Source organism: Triturus cristatus, chromosome 3_2, assembly GCF_964204655.1.
Source record: "Triturus cristatus chromosome 3_2, aTriCri1.1, whole genome shotgun sequence".
In the NCBI taxonomy this organism is placed as follows: domain Eukaryota; kingdom Metazoa; phylum Chordata; class Amphibia; order Caudata; family Salamandridae; genus Triturus; species Triturus cristatus.
In genome coordinates, this window is record NC_140584.1 from 108531104 (window position 1) to 108552757 (window position 21654).

A 21654-nucleotide genomic window follows, 5' to 3' on the forward strand; every position below is an offset into this window, starting at 1 on the left:
ATTTTGCTGCACTGTGCCTTCATCACACTCAGGGCTGGCACAGGAGGGGTGCCCCCGGACGTTGTTGCTACGCTGTGGACCGTCCTGGACTGGCACAGCTCAGAGCAAAGACTGACTTCTGGCTCTGGTGCCGGACTCCGCCCTCCTCCCCTCAGAACCGGGCTGGAGGGGGTTCCCCTGAGCTGTGCAGTTTCATGTGAATGTTTCTGGCGCTCTTTCCTTCCACTCTGCTAAAGTGCCAGTCCCCGGGCTGTGTACGCACGTTGTCCTTGGAAAGTCAGACGTGCTCTGAACGGAAACCCAGAGCAGAAAAAAAAGTAATCCGGGTGAGGAGGAGGGGGCGTGGGTAGCCCCCCCCTCCTTCGGCATGTTTTACAGTGGGAAGCCGCACGGCTGTGTGCCCTGTTGCTACTAGCAACTGCATGTACTGTACTGAAATGGCCTGGCAGCCCCATAAGCAGCTTTAACTCTGATGGCTGGTGCAGTGACATTATGATGGTTTATAAGCGGAGCTGGTGAAAATAATCAAGCTTTCATTTTTTCTTTTTCTCTGTGCGATTTGGATTAAAGATCTGTGTTGGTTAATCCCGGGGCCATCTCTTCCTGGTATGGGCGTTTTGTTCTCCTTCCTAGACAGACGCAGGGATTTAATTCCCCCAGCTCGGCACGCTGAATTCTTTTGTTAATTCAGATATTTAAAAAAAAGCTTTTCAGAGGACACCTCCCAATTTATTGGATTTTTTTTTAGAACAATTGGAGAAGGATTCGGCCTGTGCTTTTTAATAATAAGAATAAAAAAAGTCCTACAGGAAACCGCTGGCATCGGAATTCGTAGCGCCACCGTGTTATGTGAAATATTCGGCTTCCCGTGACGTGGTGGGAGCGGTCACCTCTTCACATGCAGAACAGGCTCGGCACAGGTAAACCGGACTCGGCAAGAATGCCGAGCATTTCTGCGCTCGCCCACTGCTGCCGCTGTAAAAACAGGGCGTTTGTTTACCTCAGACCTGTGGTGGTGTGGTTTGTGGCGACCACCTTGCGGGCATTGCGCCTTGTGGCGCTTACAGCTAGTGTTGTGCTAAACTACGGCTCTTTTAACATGTTCCAAAAGAAGAGAGGACGTGTGTGTGTGTATGTGATTTTTCCCCCCTTTGCTATCGCTCTGGCAGTGTTTGGTGCGTGTTTTATAAGCTGAAGTGCAAAGAATGTGTCAGAATCTGCATCGCGCCTGTATAAACAGACTGAGGTAAAAAAAAAAATCCCCTGCTTGTTTACTTGAACAAAATCCAGCGATTCCAACATGCTTTCATTCCGCCCGCAGCAATAAATGGGGTTAAAAGCAGCTGCCTGCGCTCCTCGCGGTTTCCCCACATTAAACAGTCCACCCTTGTTGCGTCCACGTCCTTGGGCTATGTGTATTCAATTAAGGGGGAGAGGGGCATGGAACATCCTATTAAGAGTATCCATTTCTCTTCAGCTGGGAAAGCAGTGCTGGTCTCCCTCAGCACAGCAGCTGATCTGCAGCTGAGAGTACACGTAAACCGGAAGTACGCAGCAGCGTGATACATAAGCAGATTTAATTCAGTGCAAGCTGGCATCAGTAGCTTTTCATCATGTGTATTGGCTATTGGAGAGGAATACAATACATTTGTACCTACACTTACAAATAAATACACCATTTAAGTATTGTTTCCAGATTTACCTTAATCTTAATACATGTTTAGTATAGTGTGGCCTGCAAAACCCAGCACAACCGCAGGAGTCATAGTGACCACACCGTCATCCGCTCCACTCAACACGCATGCACAGACGTCACCCAAAGATTACACTGACACTTTCATTGTGGGTGAAGAACTGCTGCAGGTTTATTTCATACAACATAAGTATGACGATAAGTGGGTTATCTTACGGGCGATCCAGGGCAAGCAGCCCCTCGCTGCTCCGCCCGCCTGGCGAGCCAGCACGCACGGTGGGTCGATGCCCAGCAGTGCGGCACATATTTTCAGATCCTCCTTTGGATCACGTGATCTGTCTAATACTCCCGCCCCGTTTAACGGGGGCGGAGCGTGTTGTGGCACACTCCCGGTTGGTCAGGCCCCCCAACCGCCCGAAGGACTAACGGGGCGCCATCGCGGTCTTCCCAGAAACTCCTTCGGCTCCCGGACCTTGGCTCGGGCGCCCTTACTGTGCCGGACAGGGGTACCCTTACTGTACCGACTGTTGCAGACGTACCCTTACTGTACCCTTCTGCCTCCAGATCGCCCTGTAACTCCGCCTGCAACGCAAGAAAAAAAAACATTAAAACATTCCAATAGCGCGCTGCCTCCGCCGCGCAGGGTAAGCGGAAAGGGTGGGAATACGCGTGGCCAGGAGGAGCGGCGCAGGAAGCAGAGGAAGATCTGAAGGGGTGAGGCGCCAAAAAAGGGGGATCTAGCCTCGCCCACCCTTGGGCACGCCTCCCCAGGACAAACCCATTGGGGGCCTCCCCTCACCGAGGCGCGGCCTCACTAGAGAGGCGGAGCAGGGGGGAAGGAGGCTCCGACGGGCGGCCACTAGAAGGCTGTCCTGCTGATGTCCCCCTGCGTGGGACGCGGGCAGCGGCAGGTACGTGAATGGCTGGAAGGACTTTCTGGTGTAGCACACACTGTCAGCCGAGTCACTCACGTTTTTTTTTTTTTTACAAGTTTGGCTAATGGAGTCACTGGGCTGTTAGATGATGTGCAAAGAATCACACAATTCGCTCTAGTCTAGCGAATGAGCTTGGATTCAATGCAGTGCCTGCTGGGTGCGAAGCCTGCAGCATAGTTGTCAGAGAGCACCTCCTTCTTGGTAGCGTGTGACACGAAATAAATGGCACTTTTTAGTACACAGGACTTTTTTTTATTGTTCGAGCTTTTAGACATGCTAATGTAGATGAACATTTTATTGGCCAGCGATTTGTATCAGTGAAGTAAACTGTGTACATTAGTCGATGGCAGATAAGCCCTGTAAGTAAACAGAAGTCCAGTAGTCTGTACGTGTACACGCCTGGAGGGATTAGGGGTGGTTGAAGGGGGGCTTTCCCATTGCTTGATGCCAGAAATGTTCGTGGGAACGGCCTGCTCTGTAGGCAGTTTACATTTTCTATATATACCTTCTTTGGAGACTTTACATTTGGCGACCATCTTTACTTTTAATTTTTAGCTTCCCAGAGGTCGGATGTCACCAACGGTGCTGTAAAGATCTCAGATAAGTTTGGCAATCACTGGTACAAACGCAACGCTTAACAGTGGTTGGTAATTGCACTGTATCCAGGGAGAGGAATTCCAAAAGTCATTTTTTTAAAGATACCGGAAGTGACAAACGGACGAAGTACACAGGCAGCAATTTGTTACTTTTACTGTAACCAATACGTTTTTTTAATATAAACAAATGAAAGGATGTATTTAAAAATTCCTCCTCCCAACTGTGAAGTGGTTTGAGACAAAGAAGCGATGGTAGCGTGTACTGGCGTGTGGTGGTTAGAAAAGAGACATGGATTCGATCCTCACTTAAAAAAAGTCCTAATGCAAACACACCCACATTTGTGCAAACAGGCGGCTGGATTATTGAACATGTCAGCGCAGGGCTCCAGAACGGAAACAGGTGTCCACCCACTGGACTTGTGCACAGTTGAAAATCAAGATGTTGCTGCGACCGCCACTTTGTTTCTGAAGTAGTCAGAATATGTATAAGCTGGCAGAGGAGCCAGAGGCCAAACAGTGAGCTGTAGAAATCCCCTTTGTACTTCGGAACTTCAGAAACAGCACAGGAGTTAAACACTTTTAGTGGAAGTGAAGTGGGATCCCCAAACATTTTTCATTTTTGGACCCCTTTTGTCTTCAGGCAAACATATTTCTTATAAGACAACAGGTTCTTTCATGTTTTGCGAGAAAGCCTGCTTTCTAAACTTACAGCCCATTGGCTACTAGCTGTCCAAACCGGATGAGCAAACTCTGCGCCATTCTCAGTTGGTTCTCAGAGGAGCAACTTGCAGATAAAATGTTGCAGACCAATATATGTGGTATCACTGCTAGCATTCCATTCTAATGGTGTATTGTATATTAGCAGTCTGAGATATATATATACATATTAACTAGCAAATCGTGTCACACACACACACATATATATATATTGTATTGTAATTGCATTCATATAGCGCTTAGTACCCCCGACGAAAGCGTCAAAGCACTTTTTTGGCAAGTAGCATGCTACACCAGAACCCATAAAAGATTAGTGATGAATTAGTATAGTGAAATATCAAACTGATTTGAGTGGTGGATATATGTGTTAGTCAGTTATTTGGATTGAGAATGATAGCGGAGCGATAGAAGAGGGAATAAGGTTTGCATTTATATGGTGATTGCTACCCTTTATGGGGTGTTGAAGCGCTTTTTCGGTGAGTAGCACACTACTTTGGAACCCATATGAGACAATTTGCTAATAAATATGAACACTTTTTCTTAATACCAGCTCTAAGTGGGAAAGGGAAGTGAGATGAAGGTGCCGGGGTCGGTGCTGAGGAGTCTTGGCTCTGAATTTTCTCAGAACCTAAATCTGGAATACAGCCCTGTTTCAGAAAATCTGAATATATTTCATGAAGTCAAAATTCTGCTTTAGGAAATGCGAATTTCCCAAAGGTCTAGATTTCGCAAATCAATCAGGGTTCGCTGAAGCTACACTTTTTAAGCAACTGGAACTTAGATCACTTAGTGCAGAGAGGCCGCGTCCCACCCAGCACTGAATATAAACCCAGACTGATCCTATAAACTTTGTGGCTACCATATTAAAGCCTGCTTGTGTCATGTGGTTGAAATGTGGCCTGTAAACATAAGTCACCTATCTTTACTAGTTACGGGCAACAGGATCTTCTAGTTGACATGTGGCCAGTAAAAAAAGTCTGTTATAGGGAAATGTGATCTCTTCTTAGGCTGAAAATATGCCAGGCACCTGTGCTCTGAACTGCTTGTAGTTGATATAGTTGTTTGTGGTTAGCCTTCTTGCTGGTATTATATCTACAAGTTTCTATATGCCTTTTAGGAAGGCTTCAACCACTTTTCTATCAGTGGGGAGGTAATGTGATCTGTACTTTGCCAATAGTCTGAGCTTTTTATAATGCCAAGATGCCTTTCTGGGTCAACAGAGCGCTATATAAATATATCTCCATTCCATTCATTACCCGCAAGTATTCCCAGTGCACATTTCACCAGTTAATATAAAAAAAAATGATCATAAAGATGTACGGAAAGCAGGGGCAATAACCCTGAATCCGCACGTGAGCCCTGAGAACTTGCAATCAGGTGGCAATTTCTGCAGGTTGGTTGGCTTGCTTGTAATGAGGGTCTTAGTCGTCTCAGAAGCCATTTTATACACCAGGAGGTTTACACATGTAGGGTTGGTTGTGCATAGTATTGTGGTACTTATTTAAAAGCACCAAAAAATGAAAACAAATAAGGAATGGCCGATGACAATTATATCTGCTGTCATTGTATGCAATGAATGGAAAGCTTTTGATAAATAAATATATATTACTGTATCCTGAATACCCTGAAACAAAAACCTGTCATAAAATGTTGGAAATATATTGTTTTTTCGCTGTCATGCTACTATTTCTTGACAGTGCCCCTATGTTTCTGTCTTTCATTGTTTAAAAGATGGACTAGTATTAATGATTGTTTCAGCCCCCCAACCAAATCGCATTGAGACCCCCCTTAGTGGCGTGTTTAATATCTAGGAAAAGGAAGGAACTTGACTGGCGAATATACACATACACGGCGGGCCAGCACACATAAAATGCATCTATTTAAAAAGGCAAAACACAGTTGCCTATATACACAGCAACACATGTGGTGCACATACTGTACTAAAAGATACTTGATAGCCAACAAAAGCAATGCTATGTAGCCCTGACCACCCTGCCAGGTGGCAGAGGCCCACTTCTTAGGGCTTACTAACCAACTGCCGCCCAGGTCCTGAAACTGGCCTCCTCGCAGTTGTCAGGTGCAGCTTTCTGAAGCTTGCCCCCTGCTGCACACAAAGATCGGTGCATTCTCTATTCCGCCGATACCATACCGAGATCAGCACCTTCTCTGTTCTTGCAAAAAGAAAGAAAATCATTAAACTGCCTGATACCCCCCCCCCCCCACCCACCCCCCCCAGAAAACAGAGCTCTGCCCGTATGGCTCCCGGGCAGAGCACGCTGATAGGCTGTTGTCACCGCAGCGGCCTCATCATTGAGAATGGAAGCGGCAAAGGGGTGGCGCCATTGATGATCCACATGGTGGAGAGGGAGAAGAGGGAGAGCTGCGTCCATGGCTGTAAGCAGGAACAAAGAGACCTGCCTGTCGCCTCACGCCTTCTTTTAAGGGGTGTGGTTTGCCCCATGCGACCCTGGAAACCCATGAGAGCTTCCAGGGCAGCGCCCGTACAGCCAATTCTTGCCCTTGGCCATCCCCAAGCCTGGGGAAAGCACCACAAACCTGACCTGAAGCCCCAGCCCCTCCCCTCCACCCCCACCCCCCGGCTTCCCACCATATCATTGGCTCTCCCAAGTTGGGCGAGTCTCTGGAAATATCCAGGAAAAGTAAGGAACTTGTCTTACTCCTGGACAAGCTTATGGATGTTTTTTAAGCAAGACTTAGCTTCTTCTTGGCCAAACCTTACAGAAGGCAGTACTCAAGATGCCAAATTGCATGCAAATGTCACCTTACCACTGTAGGAAATGAAACCTATGATTGTACTGTGTTCCACCATAAGTGGAAGTCTTGATGGGTACTTTTTGGGTGGCACCACAGTTTACTCTTATGGAGAAAAAGAACAACCACATTGCTTCCATCATTGCTTATGTTTACTTGATGCAAAACACAGAGACTTGAAAATTACAGCACACAATTGAATGAAAATTTGAGCTGCACTTGGATTTTTAAATGTTTATATCTTGCAGTTTTCATTGCAGAGCGCACCCAGGCTGTATTCTTGGAGTTGTGATGTCACAGAAGCAGAGGGAATTATTTTTGTGGTGTCTCTTATGCAGTTTTAACTGAGTTTGTGCCAAGATAAATAGGTTTTTCTGCTGCAACTTACTCAAGTTTTCGAAACTTTGCAATCTTTCTGAAATTGAAGGAGATTTTGAAATTTAAAAGGAAACAAAAATGGGAGAAAACGTTTACTAAAACTAAGTTTGAAGGAGAAATACTCAGCAAATAAAAAATCTTGCAGGAGCTTTTCTGTTGAAAAATTCTCTTGCAAACCTTTTTCTGTTTAAGAAAACTTGTCTTGCAAGAAACGTTGATAAACATTTTAAACAGAACAAACAAATCAAATTTGCTAAAGTATGAAGTATGACCAAATTCGACCAAGAATTAGGGGTGGTGCCTATCTGTTTTGAACTGTCTGTTCCCTTCTGCACGTTTCATGACTTTTTTTTTAAGTACACCTCGTTTAAGAACGTTACAGAGTTTAAAAAACTGTTGAAACCTGTGCTTTGTAAGAAACATGTAGCACATTTTAAATGTAGTTGGAGAATTCTCCCACAAAAATCTTTAAAGGACGGTTGTCCTACAAAAGATAAAACATTTTTGCAGGAAACTTCACCAGTAGGTGAAATTGTGCAAAATTTACAAACTTCCTGACTTTTATGAGTGCTAAGTTACTAAACTTTACACCACCCCGCAGGCAAAAACTTAATTGTGCACTCTCCTAACAAAAATAAAGGAATGACCATTATAATATAACATGCATCTTTTTTTTGTGCATTTCCTAGCCATGTAACATGGAACCTTATTCTAGTTCATCCAGCAAGTTTTTTCCAGTGTTTTCAGTAAGTTGGCTGGGACTATCCTTGACTTAGTCTGCGTGCCACAAATTACTTCCGAACCTTTGTTCTTGAGGTGTTGTCGCCTCCATTTGTCACTGATGCTTTACATTTAGTGGCCCAGACACCTCCATACCAGACAGGTGGTAAATCTGAGAAAACACGCTGGTCTGACTTTCCTTTGAAACTAAACAAGGAATGAATTTATTGGACATGTGCAATAACATTGGAACAGAAAGTGTTGTAAGTTAATTTGCTTTCTTGAGTTGTGGGTACTGCTGCATACTGCTGTCACTAAGGACCTAGTGGAATGCCTAAATTATGTGTAAGAAAGAACTCAGAGGCTTCTCTGTGGGTGATGTGAGCACCAAATAGCCCAAGTAGCCTTCAGGATGGCTTGGCATTCAGAGAGGGATGTTTTCTGCTGATGGGTTCTGTGTAAAGAAGGCGGAAGCTCATAGCTTGTTCTTGTGGTAGATAATGGTGGAGAAAGTGCCACCATATCAGATGGGTGAAATTCACCCTGAAATCTCAAAAAGAATTACCCATTGAATATTTTAACACTCACTTCTCTACATTTCATGTTCTGCACTATTATGGCACTTCTTCTGTTTTAAATCATGGCGTGAATTGAGTGAGATTGTGGATAATATAGCTAGAAAGGCAGCTCTGTTCAGGAATAACTATTTATAAGACTGGTTCTTCATGATTGATGTCCAAGGCCGGTCTATGAGGGCTTGACTCATGCCTAATTTTCAGAATATACGTATATTTGTAATTTGACACATCTAAATGGAATTGATTTACATAGTTTGCAGTTTCCTTAAAAATCTGGCATTGGCCCGACCCTCCTGGTACTATGTTGGACTTTCATGTTTGAGCTCAAGCCAAAACAAAGTGGCCACATAATACACCATCAGCAATGGATACCAGGTGGCCTTAGTAAACAGGAAAGATTGCCCATATGTTAAGTGCAGATTAAAGAAAAAGTCACTTTGATTGGGGAGATACATGTCACTGGATGGAGTGGACAGGATCACCGGCTCACCAGAGGTGAAATAATGGTAGTATCAGTGCACACCCCTCCCAGAACTTCTCTCTACATTCTTTCTGCTGCAGATATTCTGCCATCCTATACTCCCTACACTAGTACTGGTAACATCAGTAATGTCTGTGCGTTCACATAGTTTCCCATGGAGATGAAATTCAGAAGTACAGTTTCTCGCTTGGAGTGGCACCACACCTACAGCAACCTAGGAACATCATTAGTTTGTGAAGTAGAGGCCCTGAAGATTCACAGGAGGTAGTTTAACTCAATGATATAATTCCCATTCACAATGCACTGAACTCCAGCATATTCCAGAAAATCATTCTTTCCGTAAACATACAGAAAACTATTGCTAACACTGACTGTCACACCATCCAAGATTGCTCCAAAAATAATGGTAATATGTATTGTCTCTTCATTGAGGCCCATTAACGCCATTGAAAAGGGTATATGTAAAATTTCAGCAATATCAGGTGTAATTTATGACACAATTTGTTCATTCAGATTCCGCAAGCGTCATGATTGCCCGTGGATCACAACACACAGCATTTACTTTTGAAAGTAGAGTTAACTGTACTTGCCCTGTAGCAATTGCCGGCTGCACCTGTCTTGAACTGGTCCCTTGGGCCTGACACCATTGGTGTTCCCACCAGGACTACAACAGTCGCCACACGATCCGACGCAGACGTGAGCAGTCTGGAGCTGCCTCATTCCCTCTAGCCCTTCCTCACACAGAATAGAGTATTCCCATGTGACGCAATGCCTATGTGCATCCCTTCCCTCACTATGCACTGCATACCATGTATATAGACATGTGGAGGGATTCTGGTATTACATTTCTTTATTCATTTACAACTTGTAATCCAGGTACACCACAAAAGTCGCTGAAAATAGTCTCCGTATGGAATCCAGAGCATTAACAACAACTATTATTCCCACATCCGTAAAGTATTTATACCATGTTGCCCCAAGTGTGCAACCAGCGAGAATAAACACATCATAAAACAGTGAAATTTAGACTCCTTCAAGAGAAATTCATGAGATAGAACTGTGAAAAGAAAATGAAAGGATAGGCACATTAAAGGAAGAGAAAGAATGAGACAAAAGAGCACCCTACAACCAAGGGTCACATAAATCCAGTCTCCGATCCTGCTCAACCCAACAGTTGAGGCACCTGGGTTACTTGGAGATTCATCAGCCCCATGCACCCCATAAGCCAGTCATCAGAGAATAGAGCATGAAGGCAGAGACAGTGCATTATGCCAAGGCACATATGCTCAGATACGTATCACATGACTGACTGTACACTCCAGAAGCGTCATGGGTGAAAGAAAGTGCAGAAAACGCTCCTCTTAGAGGTTGGAAAAGTGATGTCCTCTTGTGTGTCGCATTTATTTGATAATTTACAATTAGAAATGTAGGTATGCGACATGTAATATCCTCACTTTTGGAGAAAGGAGCCCCAGACCGCTTCAAAAATCTGTAACTTGTCATTCATCTTATACATTAGTATCTCAAAAAGTGCCGCATCAAACTTACTCTCCAGCCATGTGTGAAAGGAGGGGCCGAAAAGCGACCTCCAGAGATGAAGAACTGTCATTTAGGCCATGCCTAAGGCTGAAGAGAGGCACCTGTTAACATGTTGCGTTAAAGGAGGGATTCCGGACATATCAGGTAACAGAGCCAGATGGGCAGTTAACAGTCTAGACACCTGTAGCTACTCGTTCAGAAGATTCCAAATCGGTATCCAAAAATCTTGGGTCTTGGATCTTGGTGCGTTGTCAAATCACATGAACTATGTCACAGTCTCGATCACCGCATCTCCTGCAACGAGAATCAACACTGAAATGAGTGGTGCATATTTTCGCCGGAGACCAATGCTAATGAGGAAGGACCTTGAAATAGCTATATACCGTGCCTCTCGCAACCCTTTACTATAATCTGCTAATAGTTTTTCCAACTTGTTCTCAAGGAATTGTGTGTTAAATTGTGCTTCCCACCAGGTACGTAGCAATTCCAAACCGGCGTCAGAAATTCAGTGAGCTGTCAAAATAGATTATAGACCTGTTATGACCCCCACCAAAGTCCTTCCAAGTGTGGATATAATGAGTGATGGTTGATCCGGGTAGGTCAACTCATTCCTTCCCCAAAATGGCAGACACAGCATGGGACAATTGGGTGCATCTTGGGTGCTGGGAACTGGGGAGTTCGTGCTCCATTTGGAGATCATAAAATGGATTAAGGGAGCCAGTATAGAGTAGGTCATCAATATAGTAAAAGCCATGCATTCTCCTTGGTGGGGTTACTGAAGGAGGCCACAGAGTTTTTTCTCCAGAATGCCTCACCCACACAACATCTTGGTGTACAATATATTGCTTTGCAGTAGATCAGCCAGGTAGAGGGATTTCACTTAACGTGAAGTTGTGTAAAGTTAGAACACCCCACCTTGCTTTTTTGATGCAGAATGTATGATTTTGCAAGAATTTGCCAGCCAAAGTTTTTATTTCACCCTGCCCTAATTCCACTAGTAATGCTATAGAAGAAACAGGCGGAAATAGAAAACACCGAACGGGATCCTGTGGCAAAAAGCTAGACAACTAAAAAGCTAGACAACCTATCACAGCCTGCATATCTAGAAGGACAGTAGGTAGACAAGTTTGTGCATTGGAAGCTTGGGTCCCCTCCAACACCCACCACCTAGTCCCTTTTGACCACATTATGTTTGTGTCTGACCATATCAGATATTACAACATTGGAAACCAAAATAAATAGTATCCTTCTTAAGTGAGATCAAAATTGTAAATATAAGGAAAATGGACTATTATCTTTGTCCCTACAGTCGTCCCACCAACAAAGGTGTATTTATGATGCACATCTTCACTTCCACTGTGCCATCACTGTGTGATGTCTATTGCTCCCTCTGTTCCTCATATCTAGCACTTATTCCCTAACATGCTACAGCACATCAATTGCTCTTGGAATCTACACAGGCACCAGCAGACTCAGTTGACGTAGCAGATCTCTCATGTCTACTAGACAGCCTATTTACTTAGGGGAGTATTTTAGGACTAGAGTAACTCCAGTAACAATCCCTCCACAATAACCTGTAGTGCATGAACAAAGGCAAGCGCCCATCCTTTAAAACACAACATCTTTAGCAAGCATCCTACATGATCACTTCTTTTCCTCCTTTTCACTGAATATAAATCCACCTGTAGCTACAGTCTACAGCAGTCTCATCATCCATAGCAACATGTATGCCAGCAACCCATCTATAAAGGATACCTTCCGATGACTTCCAATCAAAATATGAATCCCAGGATTCAACATTCCATGCATCCTAATCATTCACTGATGCTCACTTGTCAGTACTCACTCGGTTAGAGGGTCTAGACATTAGCACCACAAATCGTCCCCTGAAACGTGCCAACATTTTACTCTAATAGACTTCTGGAAGGAGAGAGACGTGGATCAGCAACCAAGCCTAAGGGCTGGCTGCGATCTTTGACGTCATGTTTCTTTTCTAACTACCAATTCGTAGTATTGCCATCTAGACTCATCACCATCTGCTACCAAACCTTGTAAAACACCTCATTGACAAAACATGTCTGGGCTGTCCCCACAAAGCCCTAATCTGCTGTATGTTTGTCTTGCTGGAACAGCCGCCTCAAATACGTACTCGAGCATGGGACGTAACACCATCATCTCTTAGCTCTGCAGATGGATACATAGATTAAAAGAAAGTTAATACATAAAACGCATTCTAAGATCTCTCCATTGGCACCTTGTCAACCATTGCACCAAAGTTCAGAACACCTGCAGTAAACCATAATCCCTTCTTTCCACTTGACCAACTAACCCCGATTGACAACTGATGTTCCAAATCTACAGGTGGTACTTGCACTCCACAAACGTTGATTACCTCTTCAAGCTCGTATTCTCATTCGCTACAATTAGAGGTGGACCCTCCAACATATGCTTTCCAAGGAATGCCTTTCTCTATCCCATGCCTCATCCTGGATGTCAACTGCTTCTAAGGAAAACTGAAGACCAGGATATTCATGTACGCCATACTCTTTTAAATCACTGGAAGATTCATCATTTTTATGCTACAGCATTAAGGAAGATGAGATGATTGCTTATAATATAAATCGAACACATTTTATGTAGGCAGAATTCACCCACCACCTTTCCTGCTTCATCCGTTCTGCCGATTCACACGTTTTGGTGATCTCAAGATCTGTCCTTCCAGATGTGAAGGGCTCGCCTTCTCATACCTAGGCCCAAGTTTGGAATTCGCTCCCTATTTCCTATTCGGTCGCAACATTGTTTCGTAGATTTTCGGAACTTTTCGGAAAGCCATTGACGCTCGCCTCTTTAAATCTTAATTCTTCCTTTTCCTGTCGGTCCTCTTTCTCTTTAAGTTTTTGCTTGGACACCATTCGGGGTAAATATAGACGTAATAAATTTCATCATCATCGTTATCCCCATGATCATTAACAACGGCCAAAGTCTCACTGATACACAGAAGCTTTTCTCACAATGTATATTTTATAGACCTAGGTAAGAGTCTTTGCTCTCTCTACATCATTTCATTTTGTAAAATTGATATGGTCCAGCTCGTGTATTGATAACTGTACTTTTAATATCGAATATTCTGGCAATTTCTTCTTGACTAATATTATGGTTGGATTATGGGACAACACACTATTGGGGTAAATATATTTTATCAGAAGAGTGACATAGTTTTGTGCAGTTGTTAATAGTTAAACAATACTATATTCCCGTTTAATACATCTCTTATAGGAAGCTGTCGAATAAAATCACATATTTCATACTCTTGGAAGTACTCAGTTATAATGTGAAGAAAAACTGGTGAGATGTGCAACAGCTGCAGTTTTCATTTGTGCGCTGCACCATGTTTGAAGTACATGACGTCATTCTTCATGGGGTACAAACGTCTTTCCTCATCAGCGTTTTCGGCTTCACCCACCCACATTTAAATTGCCCACAGCCCTCATTATAAATGAAGTGCCAATTTGTCATTCCTTATTTAATGAACTTCACTGGTACAGTTTCCTGCCACCGTAAGCTATTTGTAGGAGTTTCCTTTTCTAAGCACAAAACGAGTGAATCTGATGCTGTGAGAGATGTCGCCAGTCAGGTTTATTGAGATAAAGTGTCTTCCTTTTCGAATGTTCTGAATACATTTATTCTTCTTCTCAGTTTGAAAATTTGAAGAAATTTAACGGAATACCTGCCTTCTTTAAACTTGCCCCTTATACATTATCCAAACCAGTCAATCTCCCAGTCTCATGAAAACCACTGTCTCCTCCTGTTTTTGAATAGTAGAACTCTCTGATCCAAAATGCACTGGAACTCAAGTCACATTTCGATACGGAGATGAAACTGAGAGTGAAAAGCCAAAAAGAGCATACTGAAAATGAAAAGACCATGCTGAATAAAATCAGGGGTGGTGTGTAAGTCATATATCTAAACAAAGAGAACTAGTCTAACTAGACGTTATTGGAGGCTCAAAAATGTATGGATGATGATGTATGGTAAAGAAAAGTCTTATTTCTTATTATAAAGCCCTCACCCACCAACCTAGTTGGTGGCATGCTTCATCATCGGGCCCACCCGATGACACCGAATGTGTCCCGGGTGTGCTTCAACGCCTGTGTTACAGCGGAGCAGGTATGTTACTGAGTGTGCAGTGATGGTGACGTGAAAGTAATAGTTTAAAAACTGTCCAGTGGTCCCATTACCCAGAGAGGTTTTCTTTAATGTTTGGGCCTCTGGCAGTAATAAAAACAAGGCGTGGTGTGTAAGTCGACAGCCGACGGAATAGGTAAAATTAAATAAATAAATAAAATCAATTCAGTCGTCTGTCGACATCCCACCCGCCCCGCTTACCTGCACCGACCGCTGCTTAATAAAAGACAGTCACGTTAACTTACCCACCGTGCACCCACTGGCAATTTCTAAACCCCTAGAATCTCCTCTGTGCTCTATTAACCTACCCCTTACATTTGACTGGATATGACAGCCAGCTCCAGAAGACTTAAAGTACATATTTAGTTTTAGTTTCAACATGTCCTAAGTGCAAACCTGAAGACTTTTACCCAACCTTAACCCGACCACCACAAGATTTAGGGCCTAATTCACAAAGGACCTCTGCACTCATGGCGGAGGCCCCACAGTCGTGAGGAGTCTGCGCACTCAGGGCGGAATCTCAACAATGAGAATTCTCATTGTGAAGATTCCATCCTGAGTGTGGAGGATCCCCCCCCCCCTCAACTCCGGAGTCTCTGCCATGAATGCGCAGCCCCTTTGTGAATCAGGTCCTCACACCCTATCTTAACACTCAATGGTCTGTAGGAAGTTTGTTACACCATTTAGTTTTTATTGCCGTGAAGAATCCACCATGTATAATAGCCTGCATTTACCAGCTGGTATAAAGTTTCTTCCCAGACCATGAGGGGAAATCAAACTTTATAATAAGGAGGGTTGGAACACCAAACATTATTATGGGTCTGCTGTATCTCAGAATATCGTATACAGCAGTAGCGGTCCGTGGAGGGAGTGACGGTGGGGCAGTGAGGCGGGGCAGGGGAGGGGCAGGGTGGGGAAATGTAAACACCCAAATATGGATGAGCAGAGGTAAGTACACATTTAAATAAGTAAAACGAATTTTGTTGCGCGCGCTGCATCGCATTTTGCGATGCAGCGCGCGCAAAAAAATTCGTTTTATTAATTTAAATGTGTACTTACCTCCGCTCATCCATATTCCGGTGTTTACATTTCCCCACCCTGCCCCTCCCCCGCCCCGCCTCACTGCCCCGCCTCACTGCCCCACCGTCACTTCCTCCACGGACCGCTACTGGTTTACAGAAATATAGTCTGCCATAAATATCATGTTTTAAATATTGAGTACAAAATATCTTCTCATTTGGTGTAAATGTTCTGTTATTCAATCCCATGGGCTAGAGTTTTGTAAATGCTGTTTTGGGCAGTGGTGGCTCCTCTGCTATAGTGGAGGAGTGTCGCCCCACTGCTTTCAGCAGTGTAAGTAAAGGGAAAACAAAAAGATAATAACTCGTTATCATTTTATTTGTTCCTGCTGTGGCGTCTTTGCGGGGCAGGCGGGGCTGCTCTGATCTCAGAGCAGGGGGGAAGAGTCGTGGGCACTCTGTAAGTGCGCAATGACTGTTTGGAGTCATACGCACTTTGTTCTCCACCCAGGCTGCCTTACAGCCTGGGTGGAGAACATACCCAGGCTTACATTCCCTGGCTGAGTGCTGAACCACGGTGCTCCGACCAATCACAACGCTGCATTGCAGCGTTGTGATTGGTCAGGGGAGCTTGGGTGCTTCCTGTTCCAGCCCAGCAAAGGGATGTCACGGAGAGATGACAGAGGAGAGACAAGACGTGGCGAGGAGGTACTTTTTTTTTTCTTTATCCCCCCCCCACCCTCCACCCGCCATCCCCGATCCGTGACAGCTGCCACTGGTTTTGGGCACAATATTTATGTTCGATGATACTTTGACCACAATATTCCACTACTACACCTTGCAGATCATTGTCACAATCTAAAATTGTATTCATAGCAACTCTCACAACCACTGAAATCTACACAAGACTAGGAAGATATGGGCCACTATTTACCAATTTGTTTGTTATTGGTGCAAGACTTACTGTATGATTGTCTTGATAGCATAGTGTATGGCTTAATATGTTATGCTTGATGTTTCTTGGTGGCATTCCTATTGTGTCTGCCTTTATTTTCATAATGTGTATGTTATTGTTTAGGATATTTGTTTATGTTCATAGTGGTGTATGTAGTGTTTATAGTATTTGTCTATTAAGGGGGGCGTGAGTGGCATACTAGGAATGTTATAGGCGGGGAGGTTCGGTAGCGTGGCAATTCGAAGTTGGTTGGATGTTGATGCAACATGCGGTAGATCTCTGTCCGCTCCTGTTATTTTAAATAAACTGAGGCTTTGCCTACTTATTTTAAGTAGGATGGACTCAATAATAATCACCCAGACTGAGCTCATTTGACAAATACCCTTCCAGCTGAGAGATCACCATCTTCTGCGTGACAATAAACGTGAAGGGTATTTGGGCTATCTGGCTATCATTAGATGAGCTAATGTGACCGTGGAAGTTTTTTTCTTAATGAGAGTAAATCCTTAAATTGTTTGAAGGTGAATAAAACAATTATTTGAGCCAAGAAAGAGTTAAAGTTACATGCTATGTCTGGGAGTCTGGAACATGAACTTTAACATTCTTTTGGTGGGACTAGGGCCTCCTTTGCAGTTGTCAGATTGGTATTTTTGCACATTGCGTTGCACCTCCCCTCTTTTTAACATCTTGACATTATGTAGGAAACCCGACTCTGAAAATGAGCTTTCTCAGGAAGGGGTGCGGAGCAGTTGTAAATTATGTTTTTTACAACATGTTCTCTTTGCTGTTTGGAATGTTGCAATTAAAAATGAGTTTGCTGTGGTACTAAGGCATTGAGGCATTGTGGTCAAGCCAGGCCAACGCACAGCTCCACAATTCAGAAAGGAATCTGTATATTTAGGTCAGTGAGTGCAGGATGGTAGGTATTTAAGACCCTGTGAGGCTGGCAATGGTCAGGTTGCTTATCTGAACTTGCATTGCATTTGGTCAGATCAGCCTTAGAGGAACTCAGGCCCAGGGTAACCATGTTTGCCATGGTAATGAATGCTCACAGTGAAGCTCCCTTTAAGCCGCGAACACACTAATACCCGCGCAAATGTTCAAGACCCAAGCTTCGGTCTGCAAGTGTTGTAAGTTACGTACAGCCAACTGTACTTTTCTAGTTGGGTGAGATAATATAGGGGCAGATGCATACAGAGCCTTTGGAAAGTAAAAAAGTATTGCGCATAAGGGGGAAGTAGATGTCATGTCTCACAGTTTCTTCCATTTTTAATAAGAATTTGTTCAGACATTTACTAAATACTAAGGCACTCCCTGATGGTCCTTAAGGGGAACATCCTGTGAGCCGATATAGCCTTCATTACTGTGTTGGGATAGCTAGCTGAGGCCTACTGTATTGCATATAAGCCGACTGCCATCAGACACACAGTCATAAAATAATAAATGTATTTGAAATTACAGTTGTCATAAGAATATACAATCCTTTCTCTCTGAAAAGGTCCTAAAAAGGTTATACAGCTGCAATCTTCATTTCCAACCATTTGTTAGAGGTCTTTAACCTACCCTAAAATCCTTGCCTACTACGGTAATCTGTGAGATTCCGTATAACAAAATATCAGTCTTTAACATAATGTAATGACAATCCCTTAAAGACCTATTGGGTTAAACACTTTTTACAATAAAGGGGTCAGGCTTACTGACCTTATCATAGCTTTTTATAATAAACATCAAACCGATGTAATCTTGTATACATTTTCCAAAAGTACAAATCTAGCCAATAGCCTTAATGGTCGCCCTGTCACCATAACCCACACAGACAAGTTTTATCAAAGAGCAAATCTTCTACCGACAGCGTTTGCCAGAGAGAGAAACCAGAGGGGGACACCAACACCAACTTTCTTGCTTACAGTAGAAACTAAGTAATGCATACCTCCCTACAGGTGTTAACAGGGTAAAGTAATCCTCCACTCTTCACGACCTAGTGACTTTAACATCTGATTTTGAGGATAAATAAGTCAGGACAACTGCATTTGTCGCATGTTTTCATAATAAAACCATTAGACCTAAGGCCTTTGACATGTCTTTTTTCTAACGAACCAATCAGGCCTTTAGCCTTCATCGTCGACCTATCACCATAACATACTCGGAATGCTTAATCATCATGATCCTCAATCCAGATTAACACATGGATTCAGCGTAAACATAGGATTAGAGCACAATTTTGCCGTGACGTAACATAGGCCCCCAAAGTTGTAGCATGTACCTTGTAGGGGGCCCCCTCAAGTATCGTTACACCACTGCAATTTTGGTCCTCACGCACAATATCATACACTACCTAAATTCATCTTCATGATCCCAGACATTATGTGTGCACCAATGCATGATTTAGGTCTGGATTTTTACAATGCAACTGTGGAACATACTTATTGCTAACAACAAACATAGAGAGGGCTGTAGAGCCGACCTCTTTAACCACTAGCTTTCTTCATTCGCCTCTTTCAGCCATTGGCTTGAGACTATGTCAATCACCATCATTTCTCAGCCCAGTGGTATACTCACATCTCACCCAATGCTATTGGCTAGTTGGGTGTATCATTCCATCTCCCCTCAAGTACTTGCTTTAAAGTGCATGAGGGACTACTTTACGTAGCCCTCTCTAGCCTCCATTCCTGACTGTCATGCTGTAATGTGCTAATGTTGCATGCGTTAGCACATTATGTACAGGCCTGTTAGCTTTGCCAATGCCTATTAAACTTTGCACTGTGGGAACGGGAAAGTGGAAAAGAGTAAGCAGACTAGTGAAGGAAACACATTTATTAGCCCTGACCGCCAGGAAGAGACTGGAGCAAAGGTCTGCTCCATGAATCATCAGCCTGCAGTTCTTTGCATAGTCTGCTGCACAGCGCTGCCACAGGAAGCCGGTTATCTTGTTTATCTAAATGAGGCCATCCTTAACTGTTGTTCTGAACTGTAAGTTTAGGTCATTATATGTGACAGGTAGAAAAATGATGACAAATAATTTCCACTGAAACAAATGCATTTAAGCATTTCAGGAAACAGTTATGGGAGCTTTAGGAACACATATGGCGTTTAATGTATATACATATTGATTGTTTAATTACAATAGAAATAAGACTATTGGGTCGTTTCACGTAGTTTTTTTTCCAGGAGTAAGTCAGACTTAAATACCACGTCTGCAACTCCTACAGATTGTATCACTTTACTGGGGCCAGCAGTTTTTATGGCCAGAATAGCCACCGTGTATAGCTATAGAAAAACACTGGGCTTAATGCTTATAAGAAATTTAGCAAAATGTGTTTTTGTGTTCAAAATGAAAAATCAATAATCTAAGAATTTTTCATAAGATATCTTTTTGAGATAGCATGCTGCCGAGTTATGTCATATGTGAAATAATCATTACACAATGCAATTGTGATCTCCTGCGTGTTTTAAATATCAGATGATTAATCGTCTTTGGCTTTTTGATATTACCAATTTTAAACATTAACTTAGAGCATTCTGCGTTCTGAATGATCCCTCTTGCAGCTTCAAAGAGTGTTTAGTTCAGGGTGTTCTCAGATACATTACACACAGGGGCGGCTCCTCCGCTAAGGTGGAGGAGCGTCCCCCCACTTCTTTAGTGATAATAATGAGGGAAAAAAGTGATAATAATGAAACGTTATCATTTTATTTTTCCGTCCCTAGGTGCCGGGAGGTGTGGTGCTGGACAGAGCAGGGGCAAGGGGAGGAGTGGTTTGCCCACTCAAAGTGCGCATGAATGTTTGTCCGGCCGTCTCAGACTTACCAAACATTCGTGCACACTTTGCTTGTTCCCCACCAGGTTGTGTTGCACAGCCTGGTGGAGAGCAGGCGCAGGCTTCTTGTCCCCGTCTGAGGGGAACATAGGAGAACCAATCACAAAGCTGCATTGCAGCATTGTCATTGGCTTCGGGAGCCTGGGAACCCTGGTGCTTCCCCTGCGACGAGGAGAGGCAGCAGAGAGGTGGCGGGTGCTGGGAGGGTGACCAGCAGGTAACTTTCTTTTATTTTTTGTTGATTTTTTTATTTTCCACCCCCACCCGCCCCCCCCCCACATTCCCCCGCCATTGTTCCCTACCAGCTGCCACTGATTACACATGATTTCTGGCTGTGAGTTACAGAAAGTGGGTGTCCCTAGGACAGCTGCAGATGAGTCACCAGCAAAAATGAGTATAGAAAGTAGAAAATGTTTGGGTGTCCGCAACAATGTAGGAAAACATTTCTTGCACCCGACATGTAATAAAATGGATCTGGTGTAAATAGAATTGAAGTGTGAAAAATGGTTTAAATCAGTACCTTTTTACTATATGAGTAGGAAAAGGGCCTTATATGTAACAGCGCCTTGTACATAATAGAAAGTTTTGAGGACAAATAAGAGAGAAATAAAAAAATTACTTTTTTCCCAACCCGACACAGTGCGGGTTCTCATTATGTTAAACCAGTTTTAAGAAGATGGATGTCACTTCGAATGCATAGGAGTACCAAAATGTAATATTCTATGTTCATGCGTACGAGTAATGTATCAAGTTGTGAATCACCCTCTATATGTAACAAATGTTACCATGACATCCAGGTGAACTGGCACAAATCCGATGCAGTGAAGCATTAAACTAAGCTGCTATTCATGGTGCTGACCTGAGTTTTTCTCTCTAATGTGCTTGTAACAACATCCCTTGCCTGCATCTGTTCGCCATATTACATCGTTTTTGGGTCGAGCCTACCAGATTGTGTAAGCCTCTGTGTTGCTTCCGCCACCCGCTTTTAAAACAAAAAAAACACTTTCATAGTACTTTTTAAAAAGAAGAAAAGCTGCCCATGTTATTCTGTAGGCATGCTCCTGCGTGGATGCATGCGCTGGCCTGCAAGAAGACAAGGCTGCGGCAGCCGCGGCATAGTGCCTTTTTAGGGCCTAGAGTCAGCGTGCATGCGCTGCTCTGCAAGGCATGCTGTATTTGGTATGAGGACACTAGCCACGCCCACCACTTTGAATTGGTTCTTTCCTGTGCCTTTCTAATAATCAATCAACTAAGCTTTATTTCGACAAGTA

General features: G+C 43.5%; 1 protein-coding gene across 1 annotated transcript in view; it reads left to right on the forward strand.

Annotated features, from left to right (window-relative positions):
* Window positions 1-814: 814 nt before the first annotated feature.
* Window positions 815-21654, forward strand: part of NCKAP5 (NCK associated protein 5) — a 704458-nt gene continuing 683618 nt past the window's right edge. Inside the window, exon 1 of the mRNA XM_085647329.1 lies at window positions 815-920. The gene's annotated coding sequence lies outside the window, so the exon portion shown is untranslated. The remainder of the gene's footprint in view (window positions 921-21654) is intronic.